Source organism: Odontesthes bonariensis, chromosome 10, assembly GCF_027942865.1.
Source record: "Odontesthes bonariensis isolate fOdoBon6 chromosome 10, fOdoBon6.hap1, whole genome shotgun sequence".
NCBI classification, from domain to species: domain Eukaryota; kingdom Metazoa; phylum Chordata; class Actinopteri; order Atheriniformes; family Atherinopsidae; genus Odontesthes; species Odontesthes bonariensis.
The window spans coordinates 39,517,343-39,532,346 of record NC_134515.1 but is presented as its reverse complement, the minus strand read 5'-3'; the positions used below and the strand labels follow the sequence as shown (position 1 = coordinate 39,532,346).

The following is a 15,004-nucleotide window of genomic DNA, read 5'->3' as shown; positions in this document are numbered from 1 at the left end:
CAGATATGTGGCACATATTAAACCTTATCCTGTCAGCAGAAAGTTCCAGTTCTGTAGAAGATATCCCTCCATCCTCTGCTATGTAAAAAATCTCATCCAAGTGCCCTCACTGACTACAGACCAGTTGCCCGAACATCCATATCATGGACGTCCTGGAGAAATTGTGATTGGCTTATGTGAGTAGGCAAGTGAACACCTTTCAGGAGCACTGTACTTTGCTTTTTGTCCTGGGCTTTGTGTTGAAGATGCCATCATCTACACTTTAGTGAGCTCACTTTTATCTGGACAAAATTAACAGCACTGTGAAGATCTTTTTTTTTTTTAAGTGTGTTTAATATAATTCAGTCTGTACTGTTGTGTGAGAAGCTGCAGAAAATACAGGCCTCCACAACCACCTGAATGATCAACTACCTGCCAAACAGAGCACAGTCTGTGAGACTGAGGGGCTGTGTGTCTGAGAAGGTGGTCCACAGCACAGGAGCACCACAAGGGACTGTACTCTCACTGTTTCTCTTCACTCTGCACACCTCAGACCCCCAGTACACCTCAGAGTCCTGCCATCTCCAGAAATACTCTGATTACTGCAGCTGTTGGGTGTATCAGTGATGGACAAGAGGCTGGGTACAGGGACCTGGTCCATCACTATGTGGCACTGTGTGGGACCAATGTACATCTTTACTAACAAAACAAACAAGATAATTGTATTTTTTAGGGGAACCATGAATAACCCAAACACTATTTCTATCTTGTGAGAAGAGATAGAGGTGGTTTAGAAATACATACACCTTGGAGTTTACACTGGACAAGAAATTCAACATTGAAGCTGTCTCTAGTAAGGGACAGAACAGTCTGTAATTATTGAGAATGCTAAGGTCCTTCAACATCTGCACCAAGATGTTTCACATCTTCTACCAGTCTGTGGTGGAGTGTGCAATCTGCTTTAAAGTATCTGCTGGGGCAGGAGCCTCAGAGCCAGAGACTCAAAGAAGCAGAACAAACTGATAAAGAAGGCTGGCTCTGAGCTGGGGACTGCTCTGGGGCCCGCTTTGGGGCCCCTGGAGATGATTGTTAAAAGAAGAATGCTGCACAAGTTGATGAGCTTAAATAAATAACACTGACCATCCTCCACATAACATTGTGTTGAAACACCACAGTGTGTTCAGCCAGAGGCTGCTTCAGTTACACTGCAACCCAAATGATACGAGAGGTGATTCCTGCCAGCAGCAATAACAATGTAGAATGATGGCTTTTAATGATTGTTGAAAAGAATAGTGCAACAATTTCATTTGGGATTAATAAAGTAGGTTTTTTTAAGGTTTTGTATTATTCAATTGCATTTAATTTGATTTATGTAGAACCTTGCTGAATGTTTTGGTCCATTTATGTCTAACTCAATTGGTCAGAGAAATGGATAAGAATTTATAGATTTTTCACAGTGGTTATATTTGAAAGCATAAATACATCCACACTTCCACACTAACTTTGTGTGTGTCTGTAGCAAAAACATTGATATAAAAAAAGGGAGGAAGAACCCAATAAATTGGACAAATTGTTATTTTTGTATTCCTCACACTTGTATGCTGTTATTGGCTTGAGTCTCACATCGTCTTCAAAATGACAAAAAGAGAAAGAAGGAAATTACCAGCAGGAGGGGTATGTCTCCTTAGAAACTGATATGATAGAGAGGGATTACTTGTTACAAGGCTGTGCTGTATGTCTAGCCTGGCTGAAGCGTCTACATCTCGATGAGATGGTGGTCTGGGAACTAGGTGTGCATTTTCTCGTATTTGAGGCGTGGTTTACGAATGCCTAGAGCCGTTTATTGGGCGCTACGAATGTCTATCAAATGGCGTCTGGTTCTTCCCATGCTGCTTTGCGCGCGATTCATAGCCAATTGTATCACTTATACCAGATGACATATGTAGAGCGACAGAAATTCGACGAGGAAGAACGCAATGAAATCTTTCAACGCCAAACGTTGCTCTTTTTTAAAAGTAAACTTGCGTTCTAAGCTACTTAAAACACTTTCTAAGGCTGCATCGAACGGTAACATTGTGTCCGCTGCCATGTTGGATTAACACTCTATAAGCTTTGGTGTCGCGCATAGACGTCGTCATCGTCTTGCTGCCCCCCCCCGTTCTGTGATTGGTTCCCTAACTCGAGCAAAAATAAGGGCAGTGGTTTCCAGGCTGCCTTTGCAGTGAGAATGAAATCGTGCGCAAAGCAGCATGGGAATTCCCAGGCTACTGTATGTCTCTTTTTCCTTAATGAATATTCCATGGGGTGTAAAGAATGTGTCGGTCCTATGTGCAGCATGAGCTTTTGGTTCAGGGATCACCTTCGAGTAAGGCTTGGCTCATTAATCCCGTGCTGTTTCACAGAAAGAGCCTACTAGCCTACTCACCATCTGCTGTGTAAGAAGATGTTGGCTTCTGTAGGTCAGGAGGACTGGCACACCGTTTTAACATGGAGGGAGCTGTAGTTTTTTAACAGTGAACTGTCTGCAACATCTCTATTGAAGATAATAGAATAGTCCTTATATACAATCCTTTTGCAAACTCCTCATACAGTGTTTACAATGTTTATGCTTGTGTTTAATCCTGAGAAATCTGTTGCAAAAACAGTTGCAACACTACCACAAACCTGTGTGGCACACAGTGAGGCTGGGGCTTTGAGGGCTACCTGGGGCTCAGAAGTTGCTCCCATTAGTCAGTTTGAATTTCAGCATTGTTGTTGTTCCTTGGGTGTGTATGTGTAAGTTCAGGTTCAAATTCAGACTGGCAGGTGAAGGCGTAGTGCTTAAAAGCCATGTGTTTCATATGCTTATAGTGTAATCTCTCTTCGGTTGTGGCACAACAGCTAATCCTCTGTTTCAGTGGCTACCTCCCTCCCATGCTGCTTATTAAAGCACTGGTCAACCATCTGTTCAACACATCCTAACATGAACCTGGTGGATGGTCTGACATCTCTTTACTCTAGTCCAGGGGTCCCTGGCCCGGTTGGGGGGGGTTTACTTTTTTTTAACTTTTTTCGTACTTTACGTTCAACAGACACTGAGGATGGGGGGTATTTCTATATGCATTATGCATTCACTTCTTTTACATTACATTTAGCAGACGCTTTTACAAATTAGGATAATTATCATTTATTATTGGAGGACAATGGTTTTGGTTCCATATATGGTGTTGTGCATGTGTTAAAAATAGCAACTATTTCAGCTATGAACAGTAGATTAAACTCGAAACAGGAACATAAACTTTAACCAGGCAAAATTGAAGGAACAGTGAAAAAATATGCACAACACAATAGGAATAGGTATTGAAAAAATAGGCCTAATTCTATTACAAAGGGCAGAATCCGACAGGCTATTTTAATGGGATCCCTGTGCTTGTTTCCCTGCAGCAAGTATATTCCATCTGGGGGTGATGGCAGACAGTGACACTCTTAATGTATTTGAGATATCCAATCTATTGCGCAACTTTGTTTTTTTCACAGTCATCGCAGAAAACCCAGCCTCGCATAGATACGTGGTGGGGAATGGCAGCAACATTTTCAGCGCTTTTATGGCTATTTGAGGATATTCTGCTTTAGCTTTTATCCAGAACGCAGACAGAGAGGTCGTTTGCTCAAACGTGGTCTTAAGACCACCGTCATTTGCCAGTTCGATCAACTGGTCTTCCTCCTGAACTGACAGGTGATCGGTGACAGCGGTGGCAAATGGGTTGCGGATCCACGCGTTTGTTTGACGCGGATCTTTGGAGGCTGGAAAGAAGCGGTCTTTATCTGCCACTTTAAAGACAGTGGTCATCCTCCCCTAGAGTGTCAGATTGAGCTCATTAAGCAAAACGAGGCTCTCTGAGGCTAACAGCGAAACCAGACAGCCGTCCGGTCATCGCTGCAGCCCCATCAGTACAAACGCCAATGCAGAAGGACCAGTCTAACTTCCCTGACACGTAACTATCCAAAGCACGAAATAATTCTGCACCTGTGGTGTTTGTTGGAAGTGAGAGTACACACAACAGATCCTCCTGCACATCATCCTCAAAAATGTACCGCACAAAAACAAGCAGAATTGCCCTGTTTTCCACATCAGTGGACTCGTCAACCTGAATCGCAAACCACGGTGACACTCCTAGCCTCTCCAACAACTGTTTCTCAATATCCTCCGCTATGTCATTAATACGACGTTGGACAGTACTGGCCGAAAGAGGTACCGAACCTATCTTTTTGGCGGCTGCCTCCCCAAGAACTTCTTCGCACATGTCTTGGGAAGAAGGCAGAATTAGCTCCTCGCCAATAGTAAAGGTCTTCTTTGTCTTAGCAATTCGACAAGCCACTCTGTACGAGGCTCTTAGCAGAGCCACGTTCACAGATGTAGTTGTCCTAAGCAGGCGCGTCATTTCCGCCGGGGACGGTGGGGACGCACTTTGTCTGACGAGCAGATTTGTCCCCACCACTTTAAAAAAGTAGAGAAAGTGCAAACGCCGCTTTTGCTAAAAACTGTAATTTTATATCATGGCATTCTCCTAACCAAAGACTATTTGATCCGCTCTGCTTTCACTCTCCTTGTATGAATGCGCTTGCGATCAGCCCCCATTGCTGAATAGCAACTATGTTGAATCCGCTCCGCTCCCACCAGGCACAGACTGAGCAGTCACGGTCGGTCATCACGCTCCCTCGTCATCATAAAAAGTTCCTTCTTACTGACGTTTCAATGGCACCTTTTCGCTATATATACCACTGAAATCGCTATACATTACACACTGACGGTGGGACCTTGATGATGTGTTTTATTATGGTTAATTTACATTACATAATTTTATTTTATCTGAATATATCTTCGTACGATGTAAAAATGTTTAAAATAAAAGAAATGTATATCTATCTATATTTTGTATGTGTTTGAGACAACTGGAGTAAAGCAATGCCTTGTGGGAATTTCATTTACCCGGCTCCCGCCAAAAAAAAAATAGAACGTAGAAGATTCAACAATCTGTAGCTTGTTGGTCAAAGTAAGAGATAAACGGGGACGGTAGATGTCGCGGATGGATTACTTACAACAATCTTAAAAAAATTAATCGAGGACCAGGAGGAGGTATTAAACGACAGAAGGGAGGAGCGGAGAAAAAGTGGGACAAATTTAACAGATTTGTCTCTGCAATCGCCAAGAAATACGTTCACAATGGGATAGCAACTACACAAATATGGATATTAACAAGATGTGTTGCACAGACGCTACAAACAAGACAAGGTAGGGGCCGAAGGATTTCCACTAATCATTGTGTCCGCCGTGGCACTATTTTTTTTTATATTTCATCTCATCTCCTTCACGTAGGGTCTGTCTGTATTGTCACTCACTTTTCTAAATCAGTGTGTAGCCTACTGTCATAAGCTAGTCTGTGGCTAGTCTGGCTAACCTAAAGAGTAATACAAGGCACACTTTTCACGATGTGTAAACCTGTTTAGCTTGTGGTAACTGCCTGGTAATCTATGGCAGGGCTGTTGTAGTTGTTCTTATTCCTATCTTCATGACTTGGTAATGGGTTCTCGATTTAACGGCTTGTCTTGCTGACAATTTTACAGTATCTCCATGTTGCTTTGTATTTAGCTCTGGACTGGCTAGCATAGAAGTTGGACTACCATAACTGTCTTGTCATGAAGTATTAGCTGGGTCTCTCAAGTGGACAGCGATCTAAAGAAGGGACTTTTGCATATAAACACAGGGTGCAGGAGCGAAGTGGACATCAAAAACAAGTGGACGATTGTGTGTGTGTGTGTGTGTCTGTCTGTGCGTGCAGGCAAGTTTGATGCCCGGAGCCTGTTGTTTCTAGTTTGAAGCTTAATTTCGGTTTCTGAAACTTGAGTTTTGGATGTGGTGCGCTGTCACCATTTTTCTATATGTCTGTGTGTTGCAAGTAATTACTACTGCGAATCGACTCATCATTCCATCTTCTTTGCCTATTTATGTAGTATGACATTGCGCGTCAATAAATGCTTACAGTATGCCTCATGTGGTGAAGTATGTGTGTGTGTGTGGGGGGGGCTTTTGGCAAATGCTGGTCTACGGGGCCGCTTGTGGTTGCAAAATGCCAGGGCCGTGTTTTTACCCCAGTCCGTCACTGGCTCCCACACACTGCGCTGGCGGTCTGCAGTCTGTTACAGTGTAACGAGCGATGAAAGACGTCGCTGGTGTTGCAGGTTTAGATTCGTCAGTGTTTATGATGCATACCAGGCGAGATAGACAATGAATGAAAACTTATTTCACAGAGGGGTTGCTGCTCGTTCACTCTTGCCCGTCGTTTCATAGCCTGGCAATGTTTGAAAACTTTGTCAGGGCAAGGGCTGTTTGTAGCCAGGCTACGTCTCCTGATGCGCTCTTGCTTTTTCGAGGTTTGTCTGAGATTTGTTGGTGTGTCAAGGGCTGTGCAATAACCGAACAGGATGTTTCCGACAGCCTAAACAAGACCGCGCAGATGGCTTTTAACTTTTAGTATGGGGACAATATCGTGTCAATACGCATCATCTAATGCAATGCCTATTATTTGTCATGAAACCTCAATTCAGAATAATGGGCCTAGCTTGTACCCAGCACTTTTCAAACCTTACTCAGGTTTATGGTAACTGTCCCCAGCACTTCTGAAATCAAACTAACGCCCATGGTCCTAAGCATGAGTTTTTGTAAATCCTGTTCTTGTTTTTTATGCTCAAAGAATTCCAGGGGTTTTGTTTAAGTGTCGGATGTTTGGTTTCAAGGTATCGAATGAGCTTTGATGGCTTTATAGACTCATTCGACAGCTTGTCCCCGCATACCACACACAGAGGATTTGGAGCATGTGAATCACCAGTCTGTGTGAAACCAAATTTAAGGTACGAATCGTCGTATTTCCTGTTGAAAGAACCCTTCTTTTTCTTCGGGTTTCTTTCTGGTTCACTATTATCAGTGGTGGACCTTTTCTCGCCCTTACCCACACCAAAGAAACTTTCCAACGATTGCTGCTTTTTGCTCATTTTAGCTAGCTTGCACTCTATCGCTGACCATGAACTGTGCTGAACTGAGACTGCGCTGGCGCTGCAACTTCAGTAGCCTGTGTGTTGAGGGCGGGACAGACAGACAGTCATCATTGAAAAAAATAAACGTGCACAATCGGCCTCCTATAATGCAATCTATGCAGTTTCCAAGTATAGAATCTAGCGAGTGAAATGAAAGAATTCCCGATTTCCATGTAATTTCTTTTCTTTTCTTTTTTTTTTGTGTGCATTTTTTTTTTCATTCCCCCCAATCTCACGGCCCGGTTCGGAATGTCTCGCGGACCGAAGCAGATTTACTGAAATTAATCCAGATAAGGAAAGGAGCTCCAAAAAAGACTCACACACATTTCATAGGGACAGTTTGTTGAATTATACCTGTGTAAGTTTAATTTTTCTCACCATCAAAGTCTTCAGGCTGCTCATAAATCTATGGCACGAGTCAGTCAAAGTACTGCAGACATAGCATAAATGGCAATTAACTTTTTCATGGAAATGAGACCTTTTAATTACAGTAGCTAACAAAAGTACCACTGCTATAATTCGATCATTTTAAAGGAGTCATGTCATTTAAGCAAAGAGGAACATCACAATGACCAAAGGACAGAGGAACAAAGAATGTTATTTGGATATCTACAGACAGTTGTGTTACACTATTGTTGGTAGAAGCCAACTTCCTTTCTCCCCATGGTTTCCAGACTTTATACGCCAAGGTTAAATCTGCTCTTTTGGATCGAGCAAATAAGAATTTTACGGTTATTGTAGTGTACATATTGTTGGTGCCTATGGCCATTTTATGGCAGATATTTCTGGGTTACAATGTATATGAATGATGCTGGATAGCTACATTATTAATTTAACTGAGGCAGTAAAAACTACAAATAATAGTTGTTAGGCATTTGTCATCATAAAGCATTGTTGCATAGAGTTATTGCTGTTAGCAGAAAACTCCCTTAACGTCCTATAGCAGGAGACCGAAGACACAATTGTAATCACTATGTTGTGAAAAGGCTCCATTATCTTGAGCAGCTTGTACAGCATTCTTCTTTCCACAATGAAGTCCAGGGGCCCCAGAGCAGTCCCCAGCACAGAGCCAGCCTTCTTAATCAGTTTCTGTGAGTTTCTGGCTCTGATGCTGCTGCCCCAACAGATGCTGCTAAGCAGATTGAACTCTCCACCAGCCCGGGAGGCTGTGGGTACAGAGTATGAGCTTTGTGTAGTGTCACGACCTGGTTCGTGAGCCATGACAAAAAGTGGAGAAACACACACTTTTAAAGTAACTTTAAACTGAAAATTTATCCCAAAACCACATGATAAAGAAGTCTGTAATCTGTAAAGTCAGTAATATGTGCAAGGATCTACGTAAGTGAGGTGCGGTGATGATAAAAAAAAGAAACACAAACCCAAACAGGCAGCAAATGGTCAGAGAGAGCCTGAAAAGGTGAATGAGGAGCCAGCTAAATGACCTGGGCCCAGGCTGCCCAGGTGCATGACCTCTGTTCATCATCTGTTCATCAGCGCCACCCATCTACCTGAAATGAGCCTGTGAGAAAAAAACAAAGAAAGGAGGGCGGGGTAGGAAACTATTGAATGTTGATGAGGTTGAACTAAACCTGTTGAGAAACATGTTCAGCTAATTGACTCCATCAGCCTTCCATCAGCCTGTTCCCTTTTTTCTGAAGTCTGTGATCCTTTTCATCTTTGACTATAAATCAATCACATTATTCTGAAGGTTTTTTTCCCAGGAAATGTTTTTATGGAACCCTACTTGCCTTCTGTCGTCTTTTTTTCAGCAGTTTCTATATATTCCTCCATCGCGGCTTTCTTCTTCATGTGCAGCAGCTTTTCACTGCTGATCCAGAGTTTAGGATTGCTGATGCAGCTTACTGTCCTTGTGGTGATCTTCCCACTGAAGATGATAAAGCCTGTCATGCACCCGGTGATGCGATTGACGTCATCTTCATGTAGCTCAAAGAGTGCATTCAAATATCTGGACTCGGAGAACCCTTTCAGAGTTTCTTCAGCTATCTATGAAGGTCTTTTCTTCACAGGTTGCCTCTGAACAATGGGTGTGTAGGTGGAGGTGAGAAGAACCAGATTATGGTGGGATTTTTTTCAAATTGAAGACAGGCAGAGGGACTGTATGTGTCTGCAACATTTGCATAGAATAAGTCCAACTTTTAATTTTCTCTGGTAGAGCAGTTGTGCAGAAGTGCAGTTGAGAGGGAGTGTTATACATAAAAAGTACTGGACTAAGGAGTGTTGTATGAGTGTGTCTGTGATTGGGTAAATAAGACTAGAAAAGTGCAGTATGAATGCAGTCCATCTTTCATTATGACAACTGTTAACGTTTCTTATTTAAGTTTCTTAAATATTTGGAGAAAGCAACATTGTTCAAAATGAACATGAAGAAATCTCTTAAATCTTTTTTACCGACAAAAAAAAACCTTCATAAAAAGCTCTCTTCAAAGAACAATTAAAATAGACAATAGAGTTGGAGCTACTGAATTGTGCTGTCACTATTTTAGAAAATAACAAAATACGATAGAATAAAGAGGAACTCAACCCCCCTTAAATGACCCCTGCCATTATTTTAGCACCAGCATAATTTTTAATTGAATAGAAAAAATACTGCAAACAGCATCTTTTTTAAATTTATTGTAGCACTGCTCCAAGGACACAAAGTTTAGAGCGATCCAATCCAAATTTATTTAAACACATGTAAAATAGTTGACCAAAGTGTGGTACACTAAAATAATTAAAAGATACAATAGACATAAAACACATTAATTAAAAGTACTGCATCTCAAGCAACAACTCATGCTGTGTTGAATGCCAGGGAAAACAGATGTGTCTTTAAATGAGATTTAAACACAGGTAATGAAGATACCTGCCTAATATGTATTGGCAACTCATTCCACTGTCTTGGAGCTGCAACTGTGAATGCCCAATACCCCCCCTGAGCTTCAGCCTCCTCAGAATAGCCAAGAGCACCTGTTTAGCTGATCTCAGAGACCGTGAAGCATTGTACAGCTGAAAGAAGTCAGAAAGGTTGGATGGAGCTTGGCCGTGAAGACATTTATACACAAATAAAAGAATGTTAAAATCAATTCCGTAACGCACTGGAAGCCAATGGAGGGAGCCAGAATAAGAATGATGCTTAGCAGCATTCTGGATGAGCTGAAGATGAGAGGGGGAGGCCTGGTTGACCTCAACATACAAAGCATTACAGCATGGATCACTTTTTCCAAGTTTTGCCTTGACAAAACACAATTTAATTTGGCTCAATTGAAAGCAGCTGTTTTTTTAACACAGAGTTGAGCTGTTTGTCAAATTTATATTCATAGTCAATTTTCACACCCAGACTGTGAATATGTGAAACAGTGAGTTTCACATATAAGAGCCAAGTTCAACAGAGGGGTCACTTGGACAGAACAACATGACCTTCTCTTGTTGTTGCTGTTGCTCTTGTTCAAAATATTTAAAGCCATTCATGCTTTGATGTCACTGAAACATTGTAACAGTAGTTGGACAGAGTGAGAATCGTTCTTTTAGTCATTTGACAGTCATCTGCATAACAGTGGAACATATTCCATATTTCCTAAGAATGGAATGCAAGGGGCGCAAATACAGAGAGAAAAGGAGGGCTCCAAGAATGTCAAAGGACACCTGCAGCTTGTCCTTCTTCTACCTGTGCTCAGGTCTGACTGTACGTCATGACGTCATTCAGCCAGGGCTGATGTGGAGGTTTGGGACACCGTTTTTTTAATGAAGCCACCGTGTCCAAGGTTAATAGACTGGTGGATTGAAACTGCGAGGTCAACTCCTCTGTATATTGAGGACCCTGGGTTAATGTCGATGTTACCATTAAAAGCAGCTGAGAAGCGAGCAGCAGTGAAGGGGTTAAACATGCGACAACGCTGAGCAGGAGTGTGCGGTTTAGCCGGACAGGGAAGAGAGATGTTGTGGCGATTCACTACGGAGATGGAGAGGGGCCTTAAAGTGATGATCGAATCCAGCCACAGGTATTAGGCAGGTGTCGGTGGACTCCTGCAAGTGCCAGGAGACAAAGAAGCCATAAAAAGATGCAAAATCAGTCAGAAAGTTCTTCCAAAAGAGAGCACCAGACAGGCTTTTAACTTCCTGCCCCTGGGCAGGTGGAGCAGAGGCTCGGAACAGGTTGGCAGGTACTCCTGACAGGAGCGGGGAACACGTTATTTTTTGCTAATCGTTTTCATTTTTTCTGAGATTAATTTAATTCAGTTCAGTTTATTTATAAAGCGCCAAATTACAACAAATGTCATCTCAGGGCTACAAATAATGCAGTCCAGATCAAGCCAATTGGAGTTCAATTCATTGTAATCATAATCAAATCAAATCCAATTAATTGAGTTCAAAATGGGTCCAATTCGTTCATATAGAGCCAATTCAAAAACACTTTCCTAGCTAAGGAAACCAACAGATTGCACCAAAACTTGTCTTCAGTCCAATTTCCCGGCCTGAGCGTGCCTGAGGCGACTGTGGAGAGAAACGACTCCCTTTGAACAGGAAGAAACCTCTGGCAGAACCAGAACCAGGAAGGGTGGCCATCTGCCTCCACCAGCTGGGGTTTGAGAAGACAGAAAGGGGGGGACAACAAACACTGTAACACCATTCAAATGATATCTGTTGGAACAGGGAAACACGAGTTAATGACCACAATAATGTCACATATACATAAAGAGAGTAAAGTGAGGAAAGGTGTGACAGATGAGGCCCCCCAGCAGTCTAGGCCTATAGCAGCTTAACTATGGGATGTTTCAGGATCACCTGAGCCATCCCTAACTATAAGCTTTATCACAAAGGAAAGTTTTAAGCCTGGTCTTAAAAGTGGAAAGGGTGTCTGCTTCCCGGACATTTACTGGCAGCTTATTCCACAAGAGAGGGGCCTGATAACTGAAGGCTCTGCCTCCCATTCTACTTTTAGAAACTCTGGGAACCTCAAGTAAACCTGCAGTTTGGGAACGAAGTGCTCTGTTAGGAAAATATCTTACAATGAGATCTTTAAGATATGATGGAGCTCGGTCATTAAGAGCTTTATATGTAAGGAGAAGAATCTTAAATTCTATTCTGAATTTAACAGGGAGCCAATGAAGAGAAGCTAAAACTGGAGAAATATGATCTCTGCTGTTAGTTCTCATCAGAACTCTGGCTGCAGCATTTTGGATCAGCTGGAGGCTTTTCAGAGAATATGTGGGACAGCCCAATAATAAAGAATTACAGTAGTCCAATCTTGAAGTAACAAATGCATGAATTAGTTTTTCTGCATCACTCTGAGACAAGATGTTCCTGATTTTAACAATATTACGAAGATGAAAGAAGGCAGTCCTAGAAACCTGTTTTATATGCGAGTCAAATGATAAGTTCTGGTCAAAAATAACTCCAAGGTTCCTCACTGTAGAACTAGAAGCCAAGGAAATACCATCAAGAGTAACTATATAACTGAACAGTTTCTCTCTAAAGCGCTCAGGTCCAAAGATAACGATAGTCTGACCAACCTATTGGGTTCATCTGGTTTCATAGATAAGTACAGGGTGGGAAGGATTGTCCATGATGGAGATCAGTTTGCTCAGTGATCTCTTACTCATCACTGACTCAAACATCTCCAGTTTCACTCCAATAACTGTGCCAGCCTTTCGTATCAGTTTGTTGATCCTGCTGGCACTGGTGATGCTCCACCAGCAGACTACAGCAAAGTAGATGGCACTTGCCATCATAGACTGGTAGAAGATCTCCAGCAATCTCGCTGCACACATCTGAGCTTCTGCAGGACATACAGTCTGCTCATCCCCTTCTTGTACACAGCGTTGGGATATAGTCCAGTCCAGTCTGTTGTTCAAATGCACATATAAATATCTGTAGTCTGCAACAACTCCAGCCTCCTCGTCCATGATGTCAAAAGGCTTGCTCATGACTCTTGTCCTCCTTAAATTGACAACCGTCTCCTATATTACAGGATATGAAGATTTGGCTGAATGGTGTTGAAGGCACTGGAGAAATCAGAAAACATGATCCTCACAGTGTCTCCACCACCATCCCGCTGAGAGTGAGCATGCTGCAGCAGGTAGATGACAGCATCATCTACACCCACAAGAGGCTGGTAGGCAAACTGAAGAGGGTCCAGTACAGGTTTCACCAGCGGTCCCAGGTGGGACAGAACCAGTCTCTCCAGGACTTTCATCACATGTGACGTGATCGCGACTGCTCTGAAGTCGTTGAGGACAGATGGGTTGGTTTTCTTTGGTATCTGTACTATGCAGGATGTTTTCATAGCACCGCTATCCTCTCCTGCAACAGACTCAGGTTGAAAATGTGTTGCAGGATATCAGAAAGCTGGGCTGCACAGGACTTAAGGACCCTCGGACTGATGCCATCAGGTCCTGCTGCTTTGGCATGTTGGAGTCTCTCCACCTCTCCTCACCTGGTCAGATGTCACAGTGATGTTGGGGGGGGGCTGATCCTGAGCTATATATATATAATAATAATAATGTTGCATACTCACAGCTAAAAGTTCAATGTCTGGGCTGCAGAGACGCTCCTTCACAGTGATATGTCTCTCATTAACAAACACAGCAATCCCTCCGCCTTTCTTTTTGCCACTTAACGTTGCATCTCTGTCCGTCAGGGTGGGGAGGGGAGGTAGGACACGGATGCAGACTTTCAAAAAAAGCAAACTTGGATTTATTTCTCACCAAAAACAAAGTTCAAACAAAAAGCGCGGCTGAGCCGGATTCCAAAAATCAACTGTGACAAAACAAATGAATAACTTGACATGGCATGGAATGAATAAGTACTTAGCTTAGCAAGACGACGTAACGAGGCATGAGGGGTGAAGACTGGTAACAAGAGTAGAAAGGTAGGTAACATGGGTAAGGATCTGACAAAGTGACAGGGGAGACTGGAAACTAAATAGAGGGCTGGGAGTGATTGGAGACAGGGTGCAGCTGGTGACAATGACTAACAGGTGCAGTGAATGAACTAGTGACCAGAGTGAGGGGAAAAACAATGACAAGACTAAAAACAAGAACTCAAAACCAAGACATGAACTGAAAACCAAAACATAACCTAAAACATAAAACTAAAAACATGGGCAGAGTCCCGTGGGCGTGACACTGTCCGCCCGAATAATCCTAAAGCCGGGTATGGCTACACCGGTCCGAGATGTCCGTGAGCAGCCACGTCTCCATAAAACACACAACACTGCACGCCTGATGCTCCCTCTCGACCCGTAGAAGCGCACATATAGCTTGTTCGCTTTATTTGCCAAGGAGTTGACATTTCCCATGGTAACTGAAGGAACTGATGGCTTGTACATCCTCCGCTTAGACATAGATAACATACCAAACTGCTAAGTCTGCTTAATTTGAACTGGCTCACCTGTGAGGAGAAGTGCCAAGCTTTTTATGTTATCGAACTCCCTCTTTAAAAAAAAAAAGAATTAAATATTCTTATTTATCTCCGCGATAAAACAAAGAATATTTCCACAAATTTTCCTCAAGTTATCACAGATTATATATGACCTAGTATCATGGTGACGGTTTGTTTATGTACTTAAGTCAAATTCAGAAAAGTGCAAGAGTTGGCAGCAGCAAGTAGATTTCTCTTTTCCCTAAACGTAGGAGGAGAAGGAAGGCAACCCTGCAACTTGTTCTGGCAGACTAGATTCTGATTCAGTATCTATGTAACTTTACACACACAGGTTCTCTTAAAAATTGTCACAAAATTGATTAATTTTACACAAGAACACTAAAAGTAAAGCAACATAAACAACATAATAATATTCATAAAAATTTTGTTTGTGAAGTGTTGTGCCCAAATCCAAACCTCTTCCCAACTGTGTTGCTGGCCGGGAAAAAACTAACCATACGGAGCAAATACTGTGCTCTGCAAAGTACAAACAGATAATTAATTCCTTATGGCTGGATAACTTCTGCTTTAA

At 42.4% G+C, this 15,004-nt stretch overlaps 1 protein-coding gene across 3 annotated transcripts in view; it reads left to right on the top strand.

Moving 5' to 3' along the window:
• LOC142390074 (rho guanine nucleotide exchange factor 10-like protein) overlaps positions 1-15,004 on the top strand; it is a 201,216-nt gene that overhangs the window by 9,586 nt on the left and 176,626 nt on the right. For 2 of the 3 annotated variants that reach the window (XM_075475444.1, XM_075475442.1), the window contains exons 2-3: positions 13,022-13,294; positions 13,387-13,489. The exons of the other annotated variant lie outside the window; for it this stretch is intronic. The gene's annotated coding sequence lies outside the window, so the exon portion shown is untranslated. The remainder of the gene's footprint in view (positions 1-13,021; positions 13,295-13,386; positions 13,490-15,004) is intronic. 3 annotated transcript variants of the gene reach the window in all.